This window comes from Gavia stellata, chromosome 13 (genome assembly GCF_030936135.1).
Source record: "Gavia stellata isolate bGavSte3 chromosome 13, bGavSte3.hap2, whole genome shotgun sequence".
Classification (NCBI taxonomy): Eukaryota; Metazoa; Chordata; class Aves; order Gaviiformes; family Gaviidae; genus Gavia; species Gavia stellata.
In genome coordinates, this window is record NC_082606.1 from 25345682 (window position 1) to 25372108 (window position 26427).

Genomic DNA, 26427 nt, shown 5'->3' on the forward strand with positions numbered 1-26427 from the left:
ACGCCCACTTTTATGCCCTTTGCTGGGTTTTTAAAATTATTTCTTGTCGTTCCTTAGTGCCCTCGCTTTTTAAATTTTCTTTCTGCACCTCTGTTTCACTTTGCTGTTCCGATTTCATAATTTTTTCCTTTATTTCCCTAATGCCTACCGTGTTTGACAAGTGGTTTCTATGCCTGCTTTTATTCCCTTTGCTGTCCTTTTTTACTATTTCTTCTCTGCCTTCTGTGCCATCGCTGTATAGGTTTTCTTTCTAGGTCTCTGTTGTAGTTTGCCGTTGCTATTTTTAAATCTTTTTCCCTATTTCCTTAGTCACCGTTGCTTTTAAAATTTGCTGTCTACTTCCATCCGGTTTGCAATCTTTTTTTTTCTCTGCCTTTCTTTTTTAATTATTTCTTGTCTTTCCTTCGTGCCCTCGCTTTTTGAATTTTCTGTCTCTGTCTGCTCTTGAAATGTTCTTTCTGTGCCTACTTTTATTCCCTTTGCTGTCTTTTTTTTCCCATTATTTCTTCTCTGCCTTCTGTGCCATCGCTTTTTAGAGCTTCTTTCTGCGTCTTCGTTGTAGTTTGCCGTCGCTATTTTTTAAAGTTATTCCTTATTTCCTTCATCCCCCTTGCTTTGAAAATTTTCTACGTTTATCTCGTTCGCTGTCTTTAGTTTTTAATTATTTTTCCTTGGTTTTCCTTAGTGCCATGGCTTTTTAGATTTTCTGTCGACGTCTCCGTTTTAGTTCGCCGTCGCCACTTTTAAATTTTTTCCTCATTTCTTTAATCCCCGCTGCTTTTAACACTTTCTGTTTGACTTTTATGCCGTTCCCTGCCTTTATTCTTTAATGATTTCTTCTCTTTCCTTAGTGCCGCCGCTTTTAAATTTTTCTCTCAACCTCTGTTTTAGTTTGCTCTCCCGGTTTGGGTTTTTTTCCGCTTCCCCCCCCCCAATTCCCATCGCTTTTAAAATGTGTTTTCTACGCCTACTTTTTTTCCCTTCGATATCTTTCTTTCTAATTATTTCTTGTCTTTCCTTAGTGCCGTTGCCTTTTAGATTTTCTGTCCATGTCTGAGTTTCAGTTTGCTTTCCCTCTCGTCCAGTTCTTTCCTCTATTAATCTCTTGGCTTTTTAAATGTTCTACCTCTGTCTCATTCACATTCTTTACTTTTAAAGTATTTTTTCTTGTTTTTCCTTAGTGCCCTTAGTTGCTTTTTAACTTTTCTGTCTACTTTTACTCTGTTTGCTGTCTTTTCAGTTATTTTTTCTTGGTTTGCCTCAGTGCCATCGCTTTTTAGATTTTTTCCCTACCTACCTGTTTTAGGTCAATGTTGCTACGCTTCAATTTCTTCCTTATTTCCCTAATCCTATTTGCTTCTAAAATTTTCCGTCTGCTTTTATTCCGTTCGCTGTCTTTATTTTTTAGTTATTTCTTGTCTTTATTAGCGCCGTGGCTTTTCAGATTTTCTTTCTACATCTCTTTTAGTTCGCTGTCCCGGCTTTTAAATTCTCTTGGTTTCTTTCCCTAATCCCCATTGCTTTTTACATTTTCTACGTCTATCCCGTTCGCTGTCTTTATTTCGCTGTCTCTTCTTTTAATTATTTCTCGTCTTTCCTCAGCGCAGTCGTGTTTTAAATTCTCTTTCTACGTCTCTTTGAGTTCGCGGTCCCTATTTCCTCATTTTTCTCTTCCTTTCCCAAATCCCCCACGCTTTTTAAATGTTCTTTCGACGCCCACTTTTATGCCCTTTGCTGGGTTTTTAAAATTATTTCCTGTCGTTCCTTAGTGCCCTCGCTTTTTAAATTTTCTTTCTGCATCTCTGTTTCACTTTGCTGTTCCGATTTCGTAATTTTTTCCTTTATTTCCCTAATGCCTACCGTGTTTGACAAGTTGTTTCTATGCCTGCTTTTATTCCCTTTGCTGTCCTTTTTTACTATTTCTTCTCTGCCTTCTGTGCCATCGCTGTATAGGTTTTCTTTCTAGGTCTCTGTTGTAGTTTGCCGTTGCTATTTTTAAATCTTTTTCCCTATTTCCTTAATCACCGTTGCTTTTAAAATTTGCTGTCTACTTCCATCCCGTTTGCAGTCTTTTTTTTCTCTGCCTTTCTTTTTTAATTATTTCTTGTCTTTCCTTCGTGCCCTCGCTTTTTGAATTTTCTGTCTCTGTCTGCTCTTGAAATGTTCTTTCTGTGCCTACTTTTATTCCCTTTGCTGTCTTTTTTTTCCCATTATTTCTTCTCTGCCTTCTGTGCCATCGCTTTTTAGAGCTTCTTTCTGCGTCTTCGTTGTAGTTTGCCGTCGCTATTTTTTAAAGTTATTCCTTATTTCCTTCATCCCCCTTGCTTTGAAAATTTTCTACGTTTATCTCGTTCGCTGTCTTTAGTTTTTAATTATTTTTCCTTGGTTTTCCTTAGTGCCATGGCTTTTTAGATTTTCTGTCGACGTCTCTGTTTTAGTTCGCCGTCGCCACTTTTAAATTTTTTCCTCATTTCTTTAATCCCCGCTGCTTTTAACACTTTCTGTTTGACTTTTATGCCGTTCCCTGCCTTTATTCTTTAATGATTTCTTCTCTTTCCTTAGTGCCGCCGCTTTTAAATTTTTCTCTCAACCTCTGTTTTAGTTTGCTCTCCCGGTTTGGGTTTTTTTTCCGCTTTCCCCCCCCCAATTCCCATCGCTTTTAAAATGTGTTTTCTACGCCTACTTTTTTTCCCTTCGATATCTTTCTTTCTAATTATTTCTTGTCTTTCCTTAGTGCCGTTGCCTTTTAGATTTTCTGTCCATGTCTGAGTTTCAGTTTGCTTTCCCTCTCGTCCAGTTCTTTCCTCTATTAATCTCTTGGCTTTTTAAATTTTCTACCTCTCTCTCATTCACATTCTTTACTTTTAAAGTATTTTTTCTTGTTTTTCCTTAGTGCCCTTAGTTGCTTTTTAACTTTTCTGTCTACTTTTACTCTGTTTGCTGTCTTTTCAGTTATTTTTTCTTGGTTTGCCTCAGTGCCATCGCTTTTTAGATTTTTTCCCTACCTACCTGTTTTAGGTCAATGTTGCTACGCTGCAATTTCTTCCTTATTTCCCTAATCCTATTTGCTTCCAAAATTTTCCGTCTGCTTTTATTCCGTTCGCTGTCTTTATTTTTTAGTTATTTCTTGTCTTTATTAGCGCCGTGGCTTTTCAGATTTTCTTTCTACATCTCTTTTAGTTCGCTGTCCCGGCTTTTAAATTCTTTTGGTTTCTTTCCCTAATCCCCATTGCTTTTTACATTTTCTACGTCTATCCCGTTCGCTGTCTTTATTTCGCTGTCTCTTCTTTTAATTATTTCTCGTCTTTCCTCAGCGCAGTCGTGTTTTAAATTCTCTTTCTACGTCTCTTTGAGTTCGCGGTCCCTATTTCCTCATTTTTCTCTTCCTTTCCCAAATCCCCCACGCTTTTTAAATGTTCTTTCGACGCCCACTTTTATGCCCTTTGCTGGGTTTTTAAAATTATTTCCTGTCGTTCCTTAGTGCCCTCGCTTTTTAAATTTTCTTTCTGCATCTCTGTTTCACTTTGCTGTTCCGATTTCGTAATTTTTTCCTTTATTTCCCTAATGCCTACCGTGTTTGACAAGTTGTTTCTATGCCTGCTTTTATTCCCTTTGCTGTCCTTTTTTACTATTTCTTCTCTGCCTTCTGTGCCATCGCTGTATAGGTTTTCTTTCTAGGTCTCTGTTGTAGTTTGCCGTTGCTATTTTTAAATCTTTTTCCCTATTTCCTTAATCACCGTTGCTTTTAAAATTTGCTGTCTACTTCCATCCGGTTTGCAGTCTTTTTTTTGTCTGCCTTTCTTTTTTAATTATTTCTTGTCTTTCCTTCGTGCCCTCGCTTTTTGAATTTTCTGTCTCTGTCTGCTCTTGAAATGTTCTTTCTGTGCCTACTTTTATTCCCTTTGCTGTCTTTTTTTTCCCATTATTTCTTCTCTGCCTTCTGTGCCATCGCTTTTTAGAGCTTCTTTCTGCGTCTTCGTTGTAGTTTGCCGTCGCTATTTTTTAAAGTTATTCCTTATTTCCTTCATCCCCCTTGCTTTGAAAATTTTCTACGTTTATCTCGTTCGCTGTCTTTAGTTTTTAATTATTTTTCCTTGGTTTTCCTTAGTGCCATGGCTTTTTAGATTTTCTGTCGACGTCTCCGTTTTAGTTCGCCGTCGCCACTTTTAAATTTTTTCCTCATTTCTTTAATCCCCGCTGCTTTTAACACTTTCTGTTTGACTTTTATGCCGTTCCCTGCCTTTATTCTTTAATGATTTCTTCTCTTTCCTTAGTGCCGCCGCTTTTAAATTTTTCTCTCAACCTCTGTTTTAGTTTGCTCTCCCGGTTTGGGTTTTTTTCCGCTTTCCCCCCCCCAATTCCCATCGCTTTTAAAATGTGTTTTCTACGCCTACTTTTTTTCCCTTCGATATCTTTCTTTCTAATTATTTCTTGTCTTTCCTTAGTGCCGTTGCCTTTTAGATTTTCTGTCCATGTCTGAGTTTCAGTTTGCTTTCCCTCTCGTCCAGTTCTTTCCTCTATTAATCTCTTGGCTTTTTAAATTTTCTACCTCTCTCTCATTCACATTCTTTACTTTTAAAGTATTTTTTCTTGTTTTTCCTTAGTGCCCTTAGTTGCTTTTTAACTTTTCTGTCTACTTTTACTCTGTTTGCTGTCTTTTCAGTTATTTTTTCTTGGTTTGCCTCAGTGCCATCGCTTTTTAGATTTTTTCCCTACCTACCTGTTTTAGGTCAATGTTGCTACGCTGCAATTTCTTCCTTATTTCCCTAATCCTATTTGCTTCTAAAATTTTCCGTCTGTTTTATTCCGTTCGCTGTCTTTATTTTTTAGTTATTTCTTGTCTTTATTAGCGCCGTGGCTTTTCAGATTTTCTTTCTACATCTCTTTTAGTTCGCTGTCCCGGCTTTTAAATTCTTTTGGTTTCTTTCCCTAATCCCCATTGCTTTTTACATTTTCTACGTCTATCCCGTTCGCTGTCTTTATTTCGCTGTCTCTTCTTTTAATTATTTCTCGTCTTTCCTCAGCGCAGTCGTGTTTTAAATTCTCTTTCTACGTCTCTTTGAGTTCGCGGTCCCTATTTCCTCATTTTTCTCTTCCTTTCCCAAATCCCCCACGCTTTTTAAATGTTCTTTCGACGCCCACTTTTATGCCCTTTGCTGGGTTTTTAAAATTATTTCTTGTCGTTCCTTAGTGCCCTCGCTTTTTAAATTTTCTTTCTGCACCTCTGTTTCACTTTGCTGTTCCGATTTCATAATTTTTTCCTTTATTTCCCTAATGCCTACCGTGTTTGACAAGTGGTTTCTATGCCTGCTTTTATTCCCTTTGCTGTCCTTTTTTACTATTTCTTCTCTGCCTTCTGTGCCATCGCTGTATAGGTTTTCTTTCTAGGTCTCTGTTGTAGTTTGCCGTTGCTATTTTTAAATCTTTTTCCCTATTTCCTTAGTCACCGTTGCTTTTAAAATTTGCTGTCTACTTCCATCCGGTTTGCAATCTTTTTTTTTCTCTGCCTTTCTTTTTTAATTATTTCTTGTCTTTCCTTCGTGCCCTCGCTTTTTGAATTTTCTGTCTCTGTCTGCTCTTGAAATGTTCTTTCTGTGCCTACTTTTATTCCCTTTGCTGTCTTTTTTTTCCATTATTTCTTCTCTGCCTTCTGTGCCATCGCTTTTTAGAGCTTCTTTCTGCGTCTTCGTTGTAGTTTGCCGTCGCTATTTTTTAAAGTTATTCCTTATTTCCTTCATCCCCCTTGCTTTGAAAATTTTCTACGTTTATCTCGTTCGCTGTCTTTAGTTTTTAATTATTTTTCCTTGGTTTTCCTTAGTGCCATGGCTTTTTAGATTTTCTGTCGACGTCTCCGTTTTAGTTCGCCGTCGCCACTTTTAAATTTTTTCCTCATTTCTTTAATCCCCGCTGCTTTTAACACTTTCTGTTTGACTTTTATGCCGTTCCCTGCCTTTATTCTTTAATGATTTCTTCTCTTTCCTTAGTGCCGCCGCTTTTAAATTTTTCTCTCAACCTCTGTTTTAGTTTGCTCTCCCGGTTTGGGTTTTTTTCCGCTTCCCCCCCCCCAATTCCCATCGCTTTTAAAATGTGTTTTCTACGCCTACTTTTTTTCCCTTCGATATCTTTCTTTCTAATTATTTCTTGTCTTTCCTTAGTGCCGTTGCCTTTTAGATTTTCTGTCCATGTCTGAATTTCAGTTTGCTTTCCCTCTCGTCCAGTTCTTTCCTCTATTAATCTCTTGGCTTTTTAAATGTTCTACCTCTGTCTCATTCACATTCTTTACTTTTAAAGTATTTTTTCTTGTTTTTCCTTAGTGCCCTTAGTTGCTTTTTAACTTTTCTGTCTACTTTTACTCTGTTTGCTGTCTTTTCAGTTATTTTTTCTTGGTTTGCCTCAGTGCCATCGCTTTTTAGATTTTTTCCCTACCTACCTGTTTTAGGTCAATGTTGCTACGCTTCAATTTCTTCCTTATTTCCCTAATCCTATTTGCTTCTAAAATTTTCCGTCTGCTTTTATTCCGTTCGCTGTCTTTATTTTTTAGTTATTTCTTGTCTTTATTAGCGCCGTGGCTTTTCAGATTTTCTTTCTACATCTCTTTTAGTTCGCTGTCCCGGCTTTTAAATTCTCTTGGTTTCTTTCCCTAATCCCCATTGCTTTTTACATTTTCTACGTCTATCCCGTTCGCTGTCTTTATTTCGCTGTCTCTTCTTTTAATTATTTCTCGTCTTTCCTCAGCGCAGTCGTGTTTTAAATTCTCTTTCTACGTCTCTTTGAGTTCGCGGTCCCTATTTCCTCATTTTTCTCTTCCTTTCCCAAATCCCCCACGCTTTTTAAATGTTCTTTCGACGCCCACTTTTATGCCCTTTGCTGGGTTTTTAAAATTATTTCCTGTCGTTCCTTAGTGCCCTCGCTTTTTAAATTTTCTTTCTGCATCTCTGTTTCACTTTGCTGTTCCGATTTCGTAATTTTTTCCTTTATTTCCCTAATGCCTACCGTGTTTGACAAGTTGTTTCTATGCCTGCTTTTATTCCCTTTGCTGTCCTTTTTTACTATTTCTTCTCTGCCTTCTGTGCCATCGCTGTATAGGTTTTCTTTCTAGGTCTCTGTTGTAGTTTGCCGTTGCTATTTTTAAATCTTTTTCCCTATTTCCTTAATCACCGTTGCTTTTAAAATTTGCTGTCTACTTCCATCCCGTTTGCAGTCTTTTTTTTGTCTGCCTTTCTTTTTTAATTATTTCTTGTCTTTCCTTCGTGCCCTCGCTTTTTGAATTTTCTGTCTCTGTCTGCTCTTGAAATGTTCTTTCTGTGCCTACTTTTATTCCCTTTGCTGTCTTTTTTTTTCCCATTATTTCTTCTCTGCCTTCTGTGCCATCGCTTTTTAGAGCTTCTTTCTGCGTCTTCGTTGTAGTTTGCCGTCGCTATTTTTTAAAGTTTTTCCTTATTTCCTTCATCCCCCTTGCTTTGAAAATTTTCTACGTTTATCTCGTTCGCTGTCTTTAGTTTTTAATTATTTTTCCTTGGTTTTCCTTAGTGCCATGGCTTTTTAGATTTTCTGTCGACGTCTCCGTTTTAGTTCACCGTCGCCACTTTTAAATTTTTTCCTCATTTCTTTAATCCCCGCTGCTTTTAACACTTTCTGTTTGACTTTTATGCCGTTCCCTGCCTTTATTCTTTAATGATTTCTTCTCTTTCCTTAGTGCCGCCGCTTTTAAATTTTTCTCTCAACCTCTGTTTTAGTTTGCTCTCCCGGTTTGGGTTTTTTTCCGCTTTCCCCCCCCCAATTCCCATCGCTTTTAAAATGTGTTTTCTACGCCTACTTTTTTTCCCTTCGATATCTTTCTTTCTAATTATTTCTTGTCTTTCCTTAGTGCCGTTGCCTTTTAGATTTTCTGTCCATGTCTGAGTTTCAGTTTGCTTTCCCTCTCGTCCAGTTCTTTCCTCTATTAATCTCTTGGCTTTTTAAATTTTCTACCTCTCTCTCATTCACATTCTTTACTTTTAAAGTATTTTTTCTTGTTTTTCCTTAGTGCCCTTAGTTGCTTTTTAACTTTTCTGTCTACTTTTACTCTGTTTGCTGTCTTTTCAGTTATTTTTTCTTGGTTTGCCTCAGTGCCATCGCTTTTTAGATTTTTTCCCTACCTACCTGTTTTAGGTCAATGTTGCTACGCTGCAATTTCTTCCTTATTTCCCTAATCCTATTTGCTTCTAAAATTTTCCGTCTGCTTTTATTCCGTTCGCTGTCTTTATTTTTTAGTTATTTCTTGTCTTTATTAGCGCCGTGGCTTTTCAGATTTTCTTTCTACATCTCTTTTAGTTCGCTGTCCCGGCTTTTAAATTCTTTTGGTTTCTTTCCCTAATCCCCATTGCTTTTTACATTTTCTACGTCTATCCCGTTCGCTGTCTTTATTTCGCTGTCTCTTCTTTTAATTATTTCTCGTCTTTCCTCAGCGCAGTCGTGTTTTAAATTCTCTTTCTACGTCTCTTTGAGTTCGCGGTCCCTATTTCCTCATTTTTCTCTTCCTTTCCCAAATCCCCCACGCTTTTTAAATGTTCTTTCGACGCCCACTTTTATGCCCTTTGCTGGGTTTTTAAAATTATTTCCTGTCGTTCCTTAGTGCCCTCGCTTTTTAAATTTTCTTTCTGCATCTCTGTTTCACTTTGCTGTTCCGATTTCATAATTTTTTCCTTTATTTCCCTAATGCCTACCGTGTTTGACAAGTGGTTTCTATGCCTGCTTTTATTCCCTTTGCTGTCCTTTTTTACTATTTCTTCTCTGCCTTCTGTGCCATCGCTGTATAGGTTTTCTTTCTAGGTCTCTGTTGTAGTTTGCCGTTGCTATTTTTAAATCTTTTTCCCTATTTCCTTAGTCACCGTTGCTTTTAAAATTTGCTGTCTACTTCCATCCCGTTTGCAGTCTTTTTTTTGTCTGCCTTTCTTTTTTAATTATTTCTTGTCTTTCCTTCGTGCCCTCGCTTTTTGAATTTTCTGTCTCTGTCTGCTCTTGAAATGTTCTTTCTGTGCCTACTTTTATTCCCTTTGCTGTCTTTTTTTTCCATTATTTCTTCTCTGCCTTCTGTGCCGTCGCTTTTTAGAGCTTCTTTCTGCGTCTTCGTTGTAGTTTGCCGTCGCTATTTTTTAAAGTTTTTCCTTATTTCCTTCATCCCCCTTGCTTTGAAAATTTTCTACGTTTATCTCGTTCGCTGTCTTTAGTTTTTAATTATTTTTCCTTGGTTTTCCTTAGTGCCATGGCTTTTTAGATTTTCTGTCGACGTCTCCCTTTTAGTTCGCCGTCGCCACTTTTAAATTTTTTCCTCATTTCTTTAATCCCCGCTGCTTTTAACACTTTCTGTTTGACTTTTATGCCGTTCCCTGCCTTTATTCTTTAATGATTTCTTCTCTTTCCTTAGTGCCGCCGCTTTTAAATTTTTCTCTCAACCTCTGTTTTAGTTTGCTCTCCCGGTTTGGGTTTTTTTCCGCTTCCCCCCCCCCAATTCCCATCGCTTTTAAAATGTGTTTTCTACGCCTACTTTTTTTCCCTTCGATATCTTTCTTTCTAATTATTTCTTGTCTTTCCTTAGTGCCGTTGCCTTTTAGATTTTCTGTCCATGTCTGAGTTTCAGTTTGCTTTCCCTCTCGTCCAGTTCTTTCCTCTATTAATCTCTTGGCTTTTTAAATGTTCTACCTCTGTCTCATTCACATTCTTTATTTTTAAAGTATTTTTTCTTGTTTTTCCTTAGTGCCCTTAGTTGCTTTTTAACTTTTCTGTCTACTTTTACTCTGTTTGCTGTCTTTTCAGTTATTTTTTCTTGGTTTGCCTCAGTGCCATCGCTTTTTAGATTTTTTCCCTACCTACCTGTTTTAGGTCAATGTTGCTACGCTGCAATTTCTTCCTTATTTCCCTAATCCTATTTGCTTCTAAAATTTTCCGTCTGCTTTTATTCCGTTCGCTGTCTTTATTTTTTAGTTATTTCTTGTCTTTATTAGCGCCGTGGCTTTTCAGATTTTCTTTCTACATCTCTTTTAGTTCGCTGTCCCGGCTTTTAAATTCTTTTGGTTTCTTTCCCTAATCCCCATTGCTTTTTACATTTTCTACGTCTATCCCGTTCGCTGTCTTTATTTCGCTGTCTCTTCTTTTAATTATTTCTCGTCTTTCCTCAGCGCAGTCGTGTTTTAAATTCTCTTTCTACGTCTCTTTGAGTTCGCGGTCCCTATTTCCTCATTTTTCTCTTCCTTTCCCAAATCCCCCACGCTTTTTAAATGTTCTTTCGACGCCCACTTTTATGCCCTTTGCTGGGTTTTTAAAATTATTTCCTGTCGTTCCTTAGTGCCCTCGCTTTTTAAATTTTCTTTCTGCATCTCTGTTTCACTTTGCTGTTCCGATTTCATAATTTTTTCCTTTATTTCCCTAATGCCTACCGTGTTTGACAACTTGTTTCTATGCCTGCTTTTATTCCCTTTGCTGTCCTTTTTTACTATTTCTTCTCTGCCTTCTGTGCCATCGCTGTATAGGTTTTCTTTCTAGGTCTCTGTTGTAGTTTGCCGTTGCTATTTTTAAATCTTTTTCCCTATTTCCTTAGTCACCGTTGCTTTTAAAATTTGCTGTCTACTTCCATCCCGTTTGCAGTCTTTTTTTTCTCTGCCTTTCTTTTTTAATTATTTCTTGTCTTTCCTTCGTGCCCTCGCTTTTTGAATTTTCTGTCTCTGTCTGCTCTTGAAATGTTCTTTCTGTGCCTACTTTTATTCCCTTTGCTGTCTTTTTTTTCCATTATTTCTTCTCTGCCTTCTGTGCCGTCGCTTTTTAGAGCTTCTTTCTGCGTCTTCGTTGTAGTTTGCCGTCGCTATTTTTTAAAGTTTTTCCTTATTTCCTTCATCCCCCTTGCTTTGAAAATTTTCTACGTTTATCTCGTTCGCTGTCTTTAGTTTTTAATTATTTTTCCTTGGTTTTCCTTAGTGCCATGGCTTTTTAGATTTTCTGTCGACGTCTCCGTTTTAGTTCGCCGTCGCCACTTTTAAATTTTTTCCTCATTTCTTTAATCCCCGCTGCTTTTAACACTTTCTGTTTGACTTTTATGCCGTTCCCTGCCTTTATTCTTTAATGATTTCTTCTCTTTCCTTAGTGCCGCCGCTTTTAAATTTTTCTCTCAACCTCTGTTTTAGTTTGCTCTCCCGGTTTGGGTTTTTTTCCGCTTCCCCCCCCCCAATTCCCATCGCTTTTAAAATGTGTTTTCTACGCCTACTTTTTTTCCCTTCGATATCTTTCTTTCTAATTATTTCTTGTCTTTCCTTAGTGCCGTTGCCTTTTAGATTTTCTGTCCATGTCTGAGTTTCAGTTTGCTTTCCCTCTCGTCCAGTTCTTTCCTCTATTCATCTCTTGGCTTTTTAAATTTTCTACCTCTCTCTCATTCACATTCTTTACTTTTAAAGTATTTTTTCTTGTTTTTCCTTAGTGCCCTTAGTTGCTTTTTAACTTTTCTGTCTACTTTTACTCTGTTTGCTGTCTTTTCAGTTATTTTTTCTTGGTTTGCCTCAGTGCCATCGCTTTTTAGATTTTTTCCCTACCTACCTGTTTTAGGTCAATGTTGCTACGCTTCAATTTCTTCCTTATTTCCCTAATCCTATTTGCTTCTAAAATTTTCCGTCTGCTTTTATTCCGTTCGCTGTCTTTATTTTTTAGTTATTTCTTGTCTTTATTAGCGCCGTGGCTTTTCAGATTTTCTTTCTACATCTCTTTTAGTTCGCTGTCCCGGCTTTTAAATTCTCTTGGTTTCTTTCCCTAATCCCCATTGCTTTTTACATTTTCTACGTCTATCCCGTTCGCTGTCTTTATTTCGCTGTCTCTTCTTTTAATTATTTCTCGTCTTTCCTCAGCGCAGTCGTGTTTTAAATTCTCTTTCTACGTCTCTTTGAGTTCGCGGTCCCTATTTCCTCATTTTTCTCTTCCTTTCCCAAATCCCCCACGCTTTTTAAATGTTCTTTCGACGCCCACTTTTATGCCCTTTGCTGGGTTTTTAAAATTATTTCCTGTCGTTCCTTAGTGCCCTCGCTTTTTAAATTTTCTTTCTGCATCTCTGTTTCACTTTGCTGTTCCGATTTCGTAATTTTTTCCTTTATTTCCCTAATGCCTACCGTGTTTGACAAGTTGTTTCTATGCCTGCTTTTATTCCCTTTGCTGTCCTTTTTTACTATTTCTTCTCTGCCTTCTGTGCCATCGCTGTATAGGTTTTCTTTCTAGGTCTCTGTTGTAGTTTGCCGTTGCTATTTTTAAATCTTTTTCCCTATTTCCTTAATCACCGTTGCTTTTAAAATTTGCTGTCTACTTCCATCCCGTTTGCAGTCTTTTTTTTGTCTGCCTTTCTTTTTTAATTATTTCTTGTCTTTCCTTCGTGCCCTCGCTTTTTGAATTTTCTGTCTCTGTCTGCTCTTGAAATGTTCTTTCTGTGCCTACTTTTATTCCCTTTGCTGTCTTTTTTTTCCATTATTTCTTCTCTGCCTTCTGTGCCGTCGCTTTTTAGAGCTTCTTTCTGCGTCTTCGTTGTAGTTTGCCGTCGCTATTTTTTAAAGTTTTTCCTTATTTCCTTCATCCCCCTTGCTTTGAAAATTTTCTACGTTTATCTCGTTCGCTGTCTTTAGTTTTTAATTATTTTTCCTTGGTTTTCCTTAGTGCCATGGCTTTTTAGATTTTCTGTCGACGTCTCCGTTTTAGTTCGCCGTCGCCACTTTTAAATTTTTTCCTCATTTCTTTAATCCCCGCTGCTTTTAACACTTTCTGTTTGACTTTTATGCCGTTCCCTGCCTTTATTCTTTAATGATTTCTTCTCTTTCCTTAGTGCCGCCGCTTTTAAATTTTTCTCTCAACCTCTGTTTTAGTTTGCTCTCCCGGTTTGGGTTTTTTTCCGCTTTCCCCCCCCCAATTCCCATCGCTTTTAAAATGTGTTTTCTACGCCTACTTTTTTTCCCTTCGATATCTTTCTTTCTAATTATTTCTTGTCTTTCCTTAGTGCCGTTGCCTTTTAGATTTTCTGTCCATGTCTGAGTTTCAGTTTGCTTTCCCTCTCGTCCAGTTCTTTCCTCTATTAATCTCTTGGCTTTTTAAATTTTCTACCTCTCTCTCATTCACATTCTTTACTTTTAAAGTATTTTTTCTTGTTTTTCCTTAGTGCCCTTAGTTGCTTTTTAACTTTTCTGTCTACTTTTACTCTGTTTGCTGTCTTTTCAGTTATTTTTTCTTGGTTTGCCTCAGTGCCATCGCTTTTTAGATTTTTTCCCTACCTACCTGTTTTAGGTCAATGTTGCTACGCTGCAATTTCTTCCTTATTTCCCTAATCCTATTTGCTTCTAAAATTTTCCGTCTGCTTTTATTCCGTTCGCTGTCTTTATTTTTTAGTTATTTCTTGTCTTTATTAGCGCCGTGGCTTTTCAGATTTTCTTTCTACATCTCTTTTAGTTCGCTGTCCCGGCTTTTAAATTCTCTTGGTTTCTTTCCCTAATCCCCATTGCTTTTTACATTTTCTACGTCTATCCCGTTCGCTGTCTTTATTTCGCTGTCTCTTCTTTTAATTATTTCTCGTCTTTCCTCAGCGCAGTCGTGTTTTAAATTCTCTTTCTACGTCTCTTTGAGTTCGTGGTCCCTATTTCCTCATTTTTCTCTTCCTTTCCCAAATCCCCCACGCTTTTTAAATGTTCTTTCGACGCCCACTTTTATGCCCTTTGCTGGGTTTTTAAAATTATTTCCTGTCATTCCTTAGTGCCCTCGCTTTTTAAATTTTCTTTCTGCATCTCTGTTTCACTTTGCTGTTCCGATTTCGTAATTTTTTCCTTTATTTCCCTAATGCCTACCGTGTTTGACAAGTTGTTTCTATGCCTGCTTTTATTCCCTTTGCTGTCCTTTTTTACTATTTCTTCTCTGCCTTCTGTGCCATCGCTGTATAGGTTTTCTTTCTAGGTCTCTGTTGTAGTTTGCCGTTGCTATTTTTAAATCTTTTTCCCTATTTCCTTAATCACCGTTGCTTTTAAAATTTGCTGTCTACTTCCATCCCGTTTGCAGTCTTTTTTTTCTCTGCCTTTCTTTTTTAATTATTTCTTGTCTTTCCTTCGTGCCCTCGCTTTTTGAATTTTCTGTCTCTGTCTGCTCTTGAAATGTTCTTTCTGTGCCTACTTTTATTCCCTTTGCTGTCTTTTTTTTCCATTATTTCTTCTCTGCCTTCTGTGCCGTCGCTTTTTAGAGCTTCTTTCTGCGTCTTCGTTGTAGTTTGCCGTCGCTATTTTTTAAAGTTTTTCCTTATTTCCTTCATCCCCCTTGCTTTGAAAATTTTCTACGTTTATCTCATTCGCTGTCTTTAGTTTTTAATTATTTTTCCTTGGTTTTCCTTAGTGCCATGGCTTTTTAGATTTTCTGTCGACGTCTCCGTTTTAGTTCGCCGTCGCCACTTTTAAATTTTTTCCTCATTTCTTTAATCCCCGCTGCTTTTAACACTTTCTGTTTGACTTTTATGCCGTTCCCTGCCTTTATTCTTTAATGATTTCTTCTCTTTCCTTAGTGCCGCCGCTTTTAAATTTTTCTCTCAACCTCTGTTTTAGTTTGCTCTCCCGGTTTGGGTTTTTTTCCGCTTTCCCCCCCCCAATTCCCATCGCTTTTAAAATGTGTTTTCTACGCCTACTTTTTTTCCCTTCGATATCTTTCTTTCTAATTATTTCTTGTCTTTCCTTAGTGCCGTTGCCTTTTAGATTTTCTGTCCATGTCTGAGTTTCAGTTTGCTTTCCCTCTCGTCCAGTTCTTTCCTCTATTAATCTCTTGGCTTTTTAAATTTTCTACCTCTCTCTCATTCACATTCTTTACTTTTAAAGTATTTTTTCTTGTTTTTCCTTAGTGCCCTTAGTTGCTTTTTAACTTTTCTGTCTACTTTTACTCTGTTTGCTGTCTTTTCAGTTATTTTTTCTTGGTTTGCCTCAGTGCCATCGCTTTTTAGATTTTTTCCCTACCTACCTGTTTTAGGTCAATGTTGCTACGCTTCAATTTCTTCCTTATTTCCCTAATCCTATTTGCTTCTAAAATTTTCCGTCTGCTTTTATTCCGTTCGCTGTCTTTATTTTTTAGTTATTTCTTGTCTTTATTAGCGCCGTGGCTTTTCAAATTTTCTTTCTACATCTCTTTTAGTTCGCTGTCCCGGCTTTTAAATTCTTCTGGTTTCTTTCCCTAATCCCCATTGCTTTTTACATTTTCTACGTCTATCCCGTTCGCTGTCTTTATTTCGCTGTCTCTTCTTTTAATTATTTCTCGTCTTTCCTCAGCGCAGTCGTGTTTTAAATTCTCTTTCTACGTCTCTTTGAGTTCGCGGTCCCTATTTCCTCATTTTTCTCTTCCTTTCCCAAATCCCCCACGCTTTTTAAATGTTCTTTCGACGCCCACTTTTATGCCCTTTGCTGGGTTTTTAAAATTATTTCCTGTCGTTCCTTAGTGCCCTCGCTTTTTAAATTTTCTTTCTGCATCTCTGTTTCACTTTGCTGTTCCTATGTCATAATTTTTTCCTTTATTTCCCTAATGCCTACCTTTTTTTCCCCTTCCCCCCCTAATTGCCATCGCTTTTAAAATGTGTTTTCTATGCCTACTTTTTTTCCCTTCGATGTCTTTATTTTTAATTGTCTTGTCTGTCCTTTGTGCTGTAGGCTTTTAAAATTGCTTTCTACTTCTCCATTTTAGTTCAATGTTGCTGTGTTTTAATTTTTCCCTTATTTCCTTAATCCCTGTTACTTTTACAATTTTCTGTCTAATTTTATCCTGTTTGCCATCTTTATTTTTTAATTGTTACTTAGCTTTCCTGTGTGCCGGCCCTTTATAAATTTTCTTGCTACATCTGTTTCAGTTTGGTGTTCCTGTTTTTAAATTTTTTTCCATTTATTTCCTTAATCCCCGTCGCTTTTAAATTTTCTACTTTTATCATGTTTGCTGTCTTTATTTTGCTGCGTTTTCTGTTAATTTTTTCTTCTCTTTCCCTAGTGCCCTTGCTTTTTAAAGTTTTTTTCTACATCTCTCTTAGTTTACTGTCCCTATCTTTTATTTTTTCCCTTTATTTCCCTAATCCCCCTCGCTTTTTTAAGGTTAGTTCTAGGCCTCCTTTTATTCCCTTCGTTATCTTCATTTCTCATTATTTCTTTACTTTCCTCAGTGCCGTTGCTTTTTAGATTTTCTTTCTACACCTCCGGTTTAGTTCACCGTCCCTTTTTTTAAATTTTTTCGTCATTTCTTCAGTCCCCATTGCTTTTAAGATTTTCAGTCTACTTTCATCCCGTCTACTGTTTTAATTGTTGCTTGCCTTTGATTAGTGCCGTCGCTTTTTAAATTTTCGTCGTACGTCACCATCTTAGTTTGCTGTCCCTATTTTTAATTCTTTTCTCTATTTCCCTAAACCCTGTTGCTTTTAAAATTTTCTGTCTACCTTTATCCCATTCACTGTCTTTATTCTTTAATTGTTTCTTGTCTTTCCTTAGTGCAGTTGCTCTTTACAATTTTGGTCTCTCTTTGTTTAGTTTGCAATTGCTATTTTTTTAATGCTTTTCTCTCTTAGTCCCTTGGCTTTGAAAGTTTTGCTTCTTTTATCTACTTTTATCTAGTTTGCTGTCTTTTTTTTTTTTCCCCCCAATTGTTTCCTGCTAGTCCTCTACCTAGTTGCTTTTGAAATAATTGTCTTTCTGTGTCAAGCTTCCTATCCGTATTTTTCAGCAGTTTTCAGTATGTTGTGTACCCCGTTGCTTTTTCAATGTACTTTGTATGTGTCTCTCCCTCTTTCTTTATTTTTTAGTTTTTTCTCGTCTTTCCTAATAGAGGTGGCTTTTTAGTTTTTTCGATATCTAATTTTATTGTATCCAATGTGTTGATTTGTTAATTCTTTCCTGTCTGTCCTGCAGCCTGCGCTTCACTTAAGGCATTTTCTTCGTATGCCTCTGTTTATTTTGATCACTGTCTCTCTTCTTTGATTTTTTTCCTCTCTTAATCCCTTGGCTTATCCAGTTCCCTACCGTGGAAAAATCCCCCTCCTCCGCCTCTCTGTCTCCTGCCTGTGGGTGTCTCCTCCTCTCTGTCCCTCTCTGCTGTCCTGTGGTCGTGCTCGGACCCTTCCATCTCTCACCCCTGCTCCGTCCCCTTCTTGTTTATGGCTCCATCTCCCTGTTCCTCTGGTTCTCGTGCTCCATCTCTCCATCCTCCTCCTCCTCGTTGCCCTCCATTTCTCTCTCTCTCCACCCTCGTGCGGCTCCCTGTCCCTCTTTTTTTGTTCCCAGCATCCCATTTTCTGGCTCCCTGTCCCACACCTCTTCTCTACCTTCCTTCCGCTTTCCGCTTCCCTTGTTTCCCTCTGTCCTGCTGCCTTGGGGCGCTGAGCCTTGGAGCCAGCTCACTGCCGGGATTCCCTATGATGTGCTTTAATGAATACACTTTTCCTGCCTCCTCTGTGCCCCTCGATGTGTTTGCAGCCCCTGGGTGCAGAGCTCGTGGCTGTGGACAGGTGCAGGGAGGGGGGGATGTGCTGGGGGCTTTGGCAGGGGCCCCTGTTGCCAATGGGCTCCAGCTGGGCCTGGAGCTGGGGCAGTCCCAGGTGTGGCCAGTGAGGCTGAGGGTGGGGCTGGCCCTGCTGTGTGAAGGGGCTCTAGCTGTAAAGGGGGCTGCCACCAGGGCATGCCTTCCTGAGGGAGCTGCCAAAGGGGAGCTGGCTGAGGAGGGAATCTGAGGGGGCCCCGCAGGCAGGTGCCTCTGGCCAGGCATGGCCAGTCCCTGCAGCAATGAAGGATCTCACCGAGCCGTCCCTGACAGAAGGCACCACCAGCACACAGTGCTGGGAGCTCGGCGCCTCCATTGGCTGCATGTGTGAGCCACTGGGAAGCCTCAGAGCGGAGGAGCATCGAGGCGCCTGCTGCTGAGGCAGACTGAAAAGCCTTGGGGTGGTGAAGGTCTCCTGCCAGTGCCAGGAGCTGTGGTGAGTCACATGTTCCCTCGTGTGCGTCCCGGCCCACCTCTGCCGCCCTTCCCCGGATCTCTGCCTGCCTCCCTGCCTGTCCCTGCTTCTGTCTCCCTCTCTGCCAGCCCACCTGCCGGTCTGCCTCCCCAAAACTTGTCACTCTTCTGCCAACTCTGCCCTGTACCACTTGACCTATCGATTTTTTGTTCTCTGTTTTCCTCTCGGCAGCTCCCTCGTCGTACTTTTTAATGCTTTCCTGTGTTCCTTGTACCCCGTTGCATTTTAAGTTATCTTTCTATGTTTACCTCTCTCCAACACCCTGTCCCTATTTTTTAATTTCTTTCACTCTCCTGGTCCCCATCGCTTTTTAAATTTTCTTTCTATGTTTCCTTCTATCCACCTCCCAGTCCCTGGTTTTTTAACACTCCTGTGTTTCTTGTACCCGATCACTGTTAAAATATTCTGTCTGCTTTGCCCTCCATCCATCTCCCTGTCCCTATGTTTTTATTCTTGTCTATGTTTCTTGTACTCAGTTGCTTTTTAAAATTCCTTCTACGTCTCCCTCTACCTGGCTCCTTTTCTTGAATTTTTTTTTTTTAATTCTTCCCTGTATTTCGTGTACCCCATCGCGATTTAATTTCTCTTTCAACAGTTCCCTTTATTGGGTTCCCTTTCCCTAAATTTTAATTCCTTAGTCTTTCCTTAGTGCTGTCGCTTTTTAAATTTTCTTTCTACGTCTGTTTTAGTGTGCTGTTCCGATTTTGTAATATTTTCCTTTATTTCCCTAATGCCTACCGCGTTTGACAAGTTGTTTCTATGCCTGCTTTTATTCCCTTTGCTGTCCTTTTTTACTATTTCTTCTCTGCCTTCTGTGCCATCGCTGTATAGGTTTTCTTTCTAGGCCTCTGTTGTAGTTTGCCGTCGCTATTTTAAAATCTTTTTCCCTATTTCCTTAATCACCGTTGCTTTTAAAATACGCTGTCTACTTTCATCCCATTCGCAGTCTTTTTTTTGTCTGCCTTTCTTTTTTAATCATTTCTTGTCTTTCCTTCGTGCCCTCGCTTTTTGTATTTTCTCTCTATGTCTATATGTCACCATGATTTAGTCTTTTCCTTTATTTCCTCAATCTTTTTGCTTTTTAAATTTTTTTCTACGTTTGCTTTCATACAGTTCCTGTCCCTATTTTTAAATTCTCTCTTGTCTTTTGGGTACTCTCTCAATTTTTCGATTTTCTTTCTATGTCGCTGTTTATTTAGTTTGTTGTCCCTATTTTTTAACTTTTTCCTCCTTTAATGCCTTCATTTTTCAATTTTTTTTCTATGCCTACTTTTATCTAGCTTTCTGTCCCTATTTTTACATTTTTTTCTCCTCTGCCTTGTCCCATTTTGCTTTTAAAATTTTCTTTCTATGTCTACCTTTAACAAACTGTACATCCCTGGCTTTTCATTCGTTTTTGTTTGTCACATACCTTGTCGCCTTTTAAATCTTCTTTGTGTCTTATTTTTTTTCTCTTCTCTCAGTTCATCCCGAGGCTTTAGACGGTCTCCTCGGCACGCTTTTATTTCTGGAGTGTAATTCGTACCCCCTTGGTTTGTTAGAACATCTCAGGTTATCCTTCTTCCTCAGAGTAGTGTTTTTGTCCTCTCCTCCATCTCGACGGCCTCCAATGGGTCAGTGTCTCCCTCACAACATCTGTACTCTGTTCAAATCCCCTCCCGAGTCCCTTTGTGCCCTCGAGCCTTCTCTCTGGCCACCTCAGCACCCCTCTATCTCTGTCCCAATGCTTCCTGTGAGCGTCCTTGCACTCCATGGCCATCCTTCAGTTCTGCAGCAGGCGTTGTGTCTTTCTTATCCAGAGACAACTCCTCCTCAGGCTTTCATTTTGCCCCAGAGCACTTTCTCACCTTCCCCTCTGCCATGTCCGATGCCTCCGTTTGGTCCCTGGTCCCCTGAGTATGTCTGTTCAGATCCCCTCTGGAGTACCTCATTGTGTCAGCAATCCTTTGCTTGTCTCTCTGTCCATGCTCAGCCGCGCCCCCAGCCCTCTCGTTCCTGTCGCGACGCCTCCCGAGACTGTCCTCGTGCCCCACGGCACCCCTGGAGCTCTGCAGCCCTCTTTGTAGCTCTCCTATTCAGACAGAACCCTTCCTCAGGCTGTCTCTGTGCCCCACGGCTCTTTTACCTTATTCAACGCCATCTAGGTTGTCTCCATTCCGTCGCTCATCCCCTGAGCACATCTGTACGTTGCTGGGACACCTTCCCGAGTTTGGCATTGGGTCCCAGAGTCACTTTCTCTTTCACTCTCGGCACCCTTCTCCTGCCGTCATCGTGTCTCCCGAGCACAGCCTCGTGCCCCACAGCTCTCTTTTGGCTCTGTAGCACACTTGGTGCCCTTCTCGCTCCCTGGGAACCTTTCCCGATGCCGTCTTTCATCTCCAGAACACTCATGTTGTCTTCTGTGCTTGCTAGGATATCTCTGTTCAGTCCCTGGTCCCCTGAGGATATCTGTAGTCTGTTCAAATCCCCTCTGGACTTCTTCATCATGTCCTCAAGCCTTCTTTTGTCTGTCCCTCTCAGAACCCCTCTGCTACTGTCACGATGCCTCCTGATGTTCTCTGCAGCACGCTTTTAGCTCTCTAAGCCCCCTTTGGACCCGTTCTGTTGCAATCGCACCTCTCCTAAGAATTCTGCTCTCAAAAGAGAGCATTCTTTTTCTTCTCTCTGCCATCTAGGATGCCTCCCGAGACCTTCCTTGTGCTCCACAGCATTGTGGTAGCACTCTGCCTCCCTTTTAATCTCTCTTATGTCTCCGAGCCTTTCATGACCTCTCTGCTCCTGTTGTAAAATCACTAAATTTAGTTAGGATAGAAGTAGAATGTTAGAATGTTGTTTGTTCTGAAACTTGCAACCATAGGACCCTTACCAAGTAGTCTCTGTTTCGGGTCAAGGATGAAACAATGAAGAATTGAATAGAGAAAGTTTTGTTGAGTTCTGTAATTATAGGAACCTGTTATGCACCAGTGATGCTGCTTGGAAATCCTTTCACCCTTCCCATCTTGATTAAAGAATCAAGGATGCCAATCAGTAGATATTAATAGACATGATAAATGATTCATTTAAGTGTAGATATTGATAGAATTGTGTAAGAGCAATTAAGGAAAATAAAACCATGTATTTTGTGTAACGGTAACTAGGTATGATTTATATATCTGGTTTAATTATAAACTAACTGTTGAACAATGTGGCATTGTGAAGGAGCAGGATTCGCTTGTCAAGAGGGTGGTAGGTTGTAGGCCTGGTCAGTAAACTGAGAAAAACTTTACAAGATTCCAAGAATGGGCCTTTGCAACTGAGCTGAGCATGCGCAAACATCGGATTCAACTAGCGGACACCATGAGGAAGACTACCAGAGGACCTCAGACGACCACCTGTGTACCTGAAGGCGCATGTGTTATGAGTATTTACGTATGTTAATGAGTTTCTGGAAATCATATGAATATGATAATCATTTCTTGGAAATACAGTGAATATGTCTATTTTGATTGTGTATAATTACTACAGTGGAGAAAGTAAGCACGCACACTAGGTGGAGCGATCCCCTGTGCGTCCAGTGCTGCAATAAAGAAGTGCCTGCTTTCTACACTTCAAATTGAGTCTTAGAAAGTTTGTATCTTGCCGACTTACGGTAACACTCCCAGTCACCATGCCTCCCGAGACCACCTTTGTGTACTGCAGCCCTGTTTTAGCTCCGTCACGGACTTTGATCCTCTCTCGTTCCCTCGGAAACCCTTCCTCGGGTTTGTTAGTGCCTCAGAGTGCTCTTATCATCCTCTGGTGCCTCCATTAATTTCTCTTTCAACAATTGCCTTTATCGGGTTCCCTTTCCCTAAATTTTAATTCCTCCCATTTTTCCATATACCCTGTCACTTTTAAAATCTTCTTTCAACACTTCCTTCTCTTCTGCCCCCTGTTCTTATATTTCCTGTGTTTCTTGTAGCCCGTCACTTTTTTAAAATTTCTTTCTGCCTCCCTCTATCTGATTCCCTGTCCCTATTTTTTAATTCCTCCCTCTTGGTCCCGTACCTGGTTGCTTTAAATATTTTCTTTCTAGGTCTCCATTTATTTAGTTTCCTGTCCTTCTCTTTTAATTTTTTGCCATCTATACTATACTCTGTCAATTTTAAGTTTTGTTTCTGTGGCCACTTTTGTCCAGACCACCATCTTTATTTTCTAATTCTCTCCTGTCTGTCCTGTACTCTGTTGCTGCTTCAATTTTCTTTCTATGTCTACTTTTGTCAAGCTCCCCATCCATATTTTTTAATCCTTTCCTGTGTCATGTATCCCGTTGCTTTTCAAATTTACTTTTATGCATGTCTCTTTTTTTCCCGTGTTCTTATTTTCTATTTATTCTTGTCTTTCCTTAAAGCCGTCGCATTCTAAGTTTTCTTTCTATGTCAAAGTTTATCCACTTTGCTCTCCCTATTTTTTACGTCGTCCTGTTTATCCTGTACCTCGTCGCTTTTGAAATTTTCTTTCCATGTCTACTTTAACCAATTCACTGTCTGTCTTTTTTATTTGTTTCCTGTCTGTCGTGTACCCCATTGCTTTTGAAGTTTTCTATGTCTCTCTGTGTATTTCTCCCTTTTCTATTTTGTAACTTGTTCTTGTCTTTCCTTAATGCCTTTGCTTTTATAATTTTCTTCCTGTGTCTCCCTCTCATCACCCTACCCCTATTTTACAATTTTTTTTCTGGTCTGTCTTTATTGCCTTTGCTTTTGAAACTTTCTTGCCATGTCAACTTTGACCCAATTTTTTGTTTCAATTTTTTTTTTTTTTCCCCCTGGTTGTCCTTTACCCAGTGGCTTTTAAAATTTTCTTTCTGTGCCTACTTTAACCAATTCACTGTCTTTTTAGTTTTAATTTTTTTCCTGTCTGTCCGGAACCCCATTGCTTTTTCAGTTTCCATTCTATGTCTACCTTTATCAAGCTCCCTATCCACATGTTTGAATTTATTCCTGTCTGTCGTGTTCCACGTCACTTCAAAAAAATTTTCTTTCCATGTGAGTCTCTAATTTTTTTTTTACCCTATCCTTATTTTTAAGTTTTTTTCTTGTCTTTCTTAACGCCATCGCTTATTACATTTTCTTTCTATATCAACATTTATTATGTTTGCTGTGCCTGTTTTTCATTGTGTTCCCGTCTCTCCGGTACCCCATCACTTTTTAAACTTTCTTTCTATGCCTCTGTTTATCTAGTTTTCTGTCCCCCTTTTTAATTTTTTTTTTTTTTTTGCTGTGTTCCCTGTAGCACAACTTGTTAAATTTTATTTCTGTGTGTGCTGGTTTTGGATGGGATAGAGTTAGTTTTCTTCACAGTAGCTGGTACGGGGCTACGTTTTGGGGTTGTGCTGAAGACAGCATTGATAGCACAGGGAGATGTGTTAGTTACAGCTGAGCAGCGCTTGCCCAGCGTCAAGGGCTGCTCTGCTCCTCACCCTGCCCTGCCAGCAAGCATATTTTTTTTCCCTTTACGCCTACCACGTTTGACAACTTGTTTCTATGCCTGCTTTTATTCCCTTTGCTGTCCTTTTTTACTTTTTTTCTCTTTCTTATGTGCAGTCGCTGTATAGGTTTTCTTTCTAGGTCTCTGTTGTAGTTTGCCGTTGCTATTTTTAAATCTTTTTCCCTATTTCCTTAATCACCGTTGCTTTTAAAATTTGCTGTCTACTTCCATCCCGTTTGCAGTCTTTTTTTTGTCTGCCTTTCTTTTTTAATTATTTCTTGTCTTTCCTTCGTGCCCTCGCTTTTTGAATTTTCTGTCTCTGTCTGCTCTTGAAATGTTCTTTCTGTGCCTACTTTTATTCCCTTTGCTGTCTTTTTTTTCCATTATTTCTTCTCTGCCTTCTGTGTCATCGCTTTTTAGAGCTTCTTTCTGCGTCTTCGTTGTAGATTGCCGTTGCTATTTTTTAAAGTTTTTCCTTATTTCCTTCATCCCCCTTGCTTTGAAAATTTTCTACGTTTATCTCGTTCGCTGTCTTTAGTTTTTAATTATTTTTCCTTGGTTTTCCTTAGTGCCATGGCTTTTTAGATTTTCTGTCGACGTCTCCGTTTTAGTTCGCCGTCGCCACTTTTAAATTTTTTCCTCATTTCTTTAATCCCCGCTGCTTTTAACACTTTCTGTTTGACTTTTATGCCGTTCCCTGCCTTTATTCTTTAATGATTTCTTCTCTTTCCTTAGTGCCGCCGCTTTTAAATTTTTCTCTCAACCTCTGTTTTAGTTTGTTCTCCCTGTTTTGTTTTTTTTTTTTCCCCTTTCCCCCCCCCAATTCCCATCGCTTTTAAAATGTGTTTTCTACGCCTACTTTTTTTCCCTTCGATATCTTTCTTTCTAATTATTTCTTGTCTTTCCTTAGTGCCGTTGCCTTTTAGATTTTCTGTCCATGTCTGAGTTTCAGTTTGCTTTCCCTCTCGTCCAGTTCTTTCCTCTATTCATCTCTTGGCTTTTTAAATGTTCTACCTCTATCTCATTCACATTCTTTACTTTTAAAGTATTTTTTCTTGTTTTTCCTTAGTGCCCTTAGTTGCTTTTTAACTTTTCGGTCTACTTTTACTCTGTTTGCTGTCTTTTCAGTTATTTTTTCTTGGTTTGCCTCAGTGCCATCGCTTTTTAGATTTTTTTCCCTACCTACCTGTTTTAGGTCAATGTTGCTACGCTTCAATTTCTTCCTTATTTCCCTAATCCTATTTGCTTCTAAAATTTTCCGTCTGCTTTTATTCCGTTCGCTGTCTTTATTTTTTAGTTATTTCTTGTCTTTATTAGCGCCGTGGCTTTTCAAATTTTCTTTCTACATCTCTTTTAGTTCGCTGTCCCGGCTTTTAAATTCTCTTGGTTTCTTTCCCTAATCCCCATTGCTTTTTACATTTTCTACGTCTATCCCGTTCGCTGTCTTTATTTCGCTGTCTCTTCTTTTAATTATTTCTCGTCTTTCCTCAGCGCAGTCGTGTTTTAAATTCTCTTTCTACGTCTCTTTGAGTTCGCGGTCCCTATTTCCTCATTTTTCTCTTCCTTTCCCAAATCCCCCACGCTTTTTAAATGTTCTTTCGACGCCCACTTTTATGCCCTTTGCTGGGTTTTTAAAATTATTTCCTGTCGTTCCTTAGTGCCCTCGCTTTTTAAATTTTCTTTCTGCATCTCTGTTTCACTTTGCTGTTCCGATTTCGTAATTTTTTCCTTTATTTCCCTAATGCCTACCGTGTTTGACAAGTTGTTTCTATGCCTGCTTTTATTCCCTTTGCTGTCCTTTTTTACTATTTCTTCTCTGCCTTCTGTGCCATCGCTGTATAGGTTTTCTTTCTAGGTCTCTGTTGTAGTTTGCCGTTGCTATTTTTAAATCTTTTTCCCTATTTCCTTAATCACCGTTGCTTTTAAAATTTGCTGTCTACTTCCATCCCGTTTGCAGTCTTTTTTTTGTCTGCCTTTCTTTTTTAATTATTTCTTGTCTTTCCTTCGTGCCCTCGCTTTTTGAATTTTCTGTCTCTGTCTGCTCTTGAAATGTTCTTTCTGTGCCTACTTTTATTCCCTTTGCTGTCCTTTTTTTTCCCATTATTTCTTCTCTGCCTTCTGTGCCGTCGCTTTTTAGAGCTTCTTTCTGCGTCTTCGTTGTAGTTTGCCGTCGCTATTTTTTAAAGTTTTTCCTTATTTCCTTCATCCCCCTTGCTTTGAAAATTTTCTACGTTTATCTCGTTCGCTGTCTTTAGTTTTTAATTATTTTTCCTTGGTTTTCCTTAGTGCCATGGCTTTTTAGATTTTCTGTCGACGTCTCCGTTTTAGTTCGCCGTCGCCACTTTTAAATTTTTTCTTCATTTCTTTAATCCCCGCTGCTTTTAACACTTTCTGTTTGACTTTTATGCCGTTCCCTGCCTTTATTCTTTAATGATTTCTTCTCTTTCCTTAGTGCCGCCGCTTTTAAATTTTTCTCTCAACCTCTGTTTTAGTTTGCTCTCCCGGTTTGGGTTTTTTTTTTTTCCCCTTCCTCCCCCCAATTCCCATCGCTTTTAAAATGTGTTTTCTACGCCTACTTTTTTTCCCTTCGATATCTTTCTTTCTAATTATTTCTTGTCTTTCCTTAGTGCCGTTGCCTTTTAGATTTTCTGTCCATGTCTGAGTTTCAGTTTGCTTTCCCTCTCGTCCAGTTCTTTCCTCTATTAATCTCTTGGCTTTTTAAATGTCCTACCTCTGTCTCATTCACATTCTTTACTTTTAAAGTATTTTTTCTTGTTTTTCCTTAGTGCCCTTAGTTGCTTTTTAACTTTTCTGTCTACTTTTACTCTGTTTGCTGTCTTTTTAGTTATTTTTTCTTGGTTTGCCTCAGTGCCATCGCTTTTTAGATTTTTTCCCTACCTACCTGTTTTAGGTCAATGTTGCTACGCTTCAATTTCTTCCTTATTTCCCTAATCCTATTTGCTTCTAAAATTTTCCGT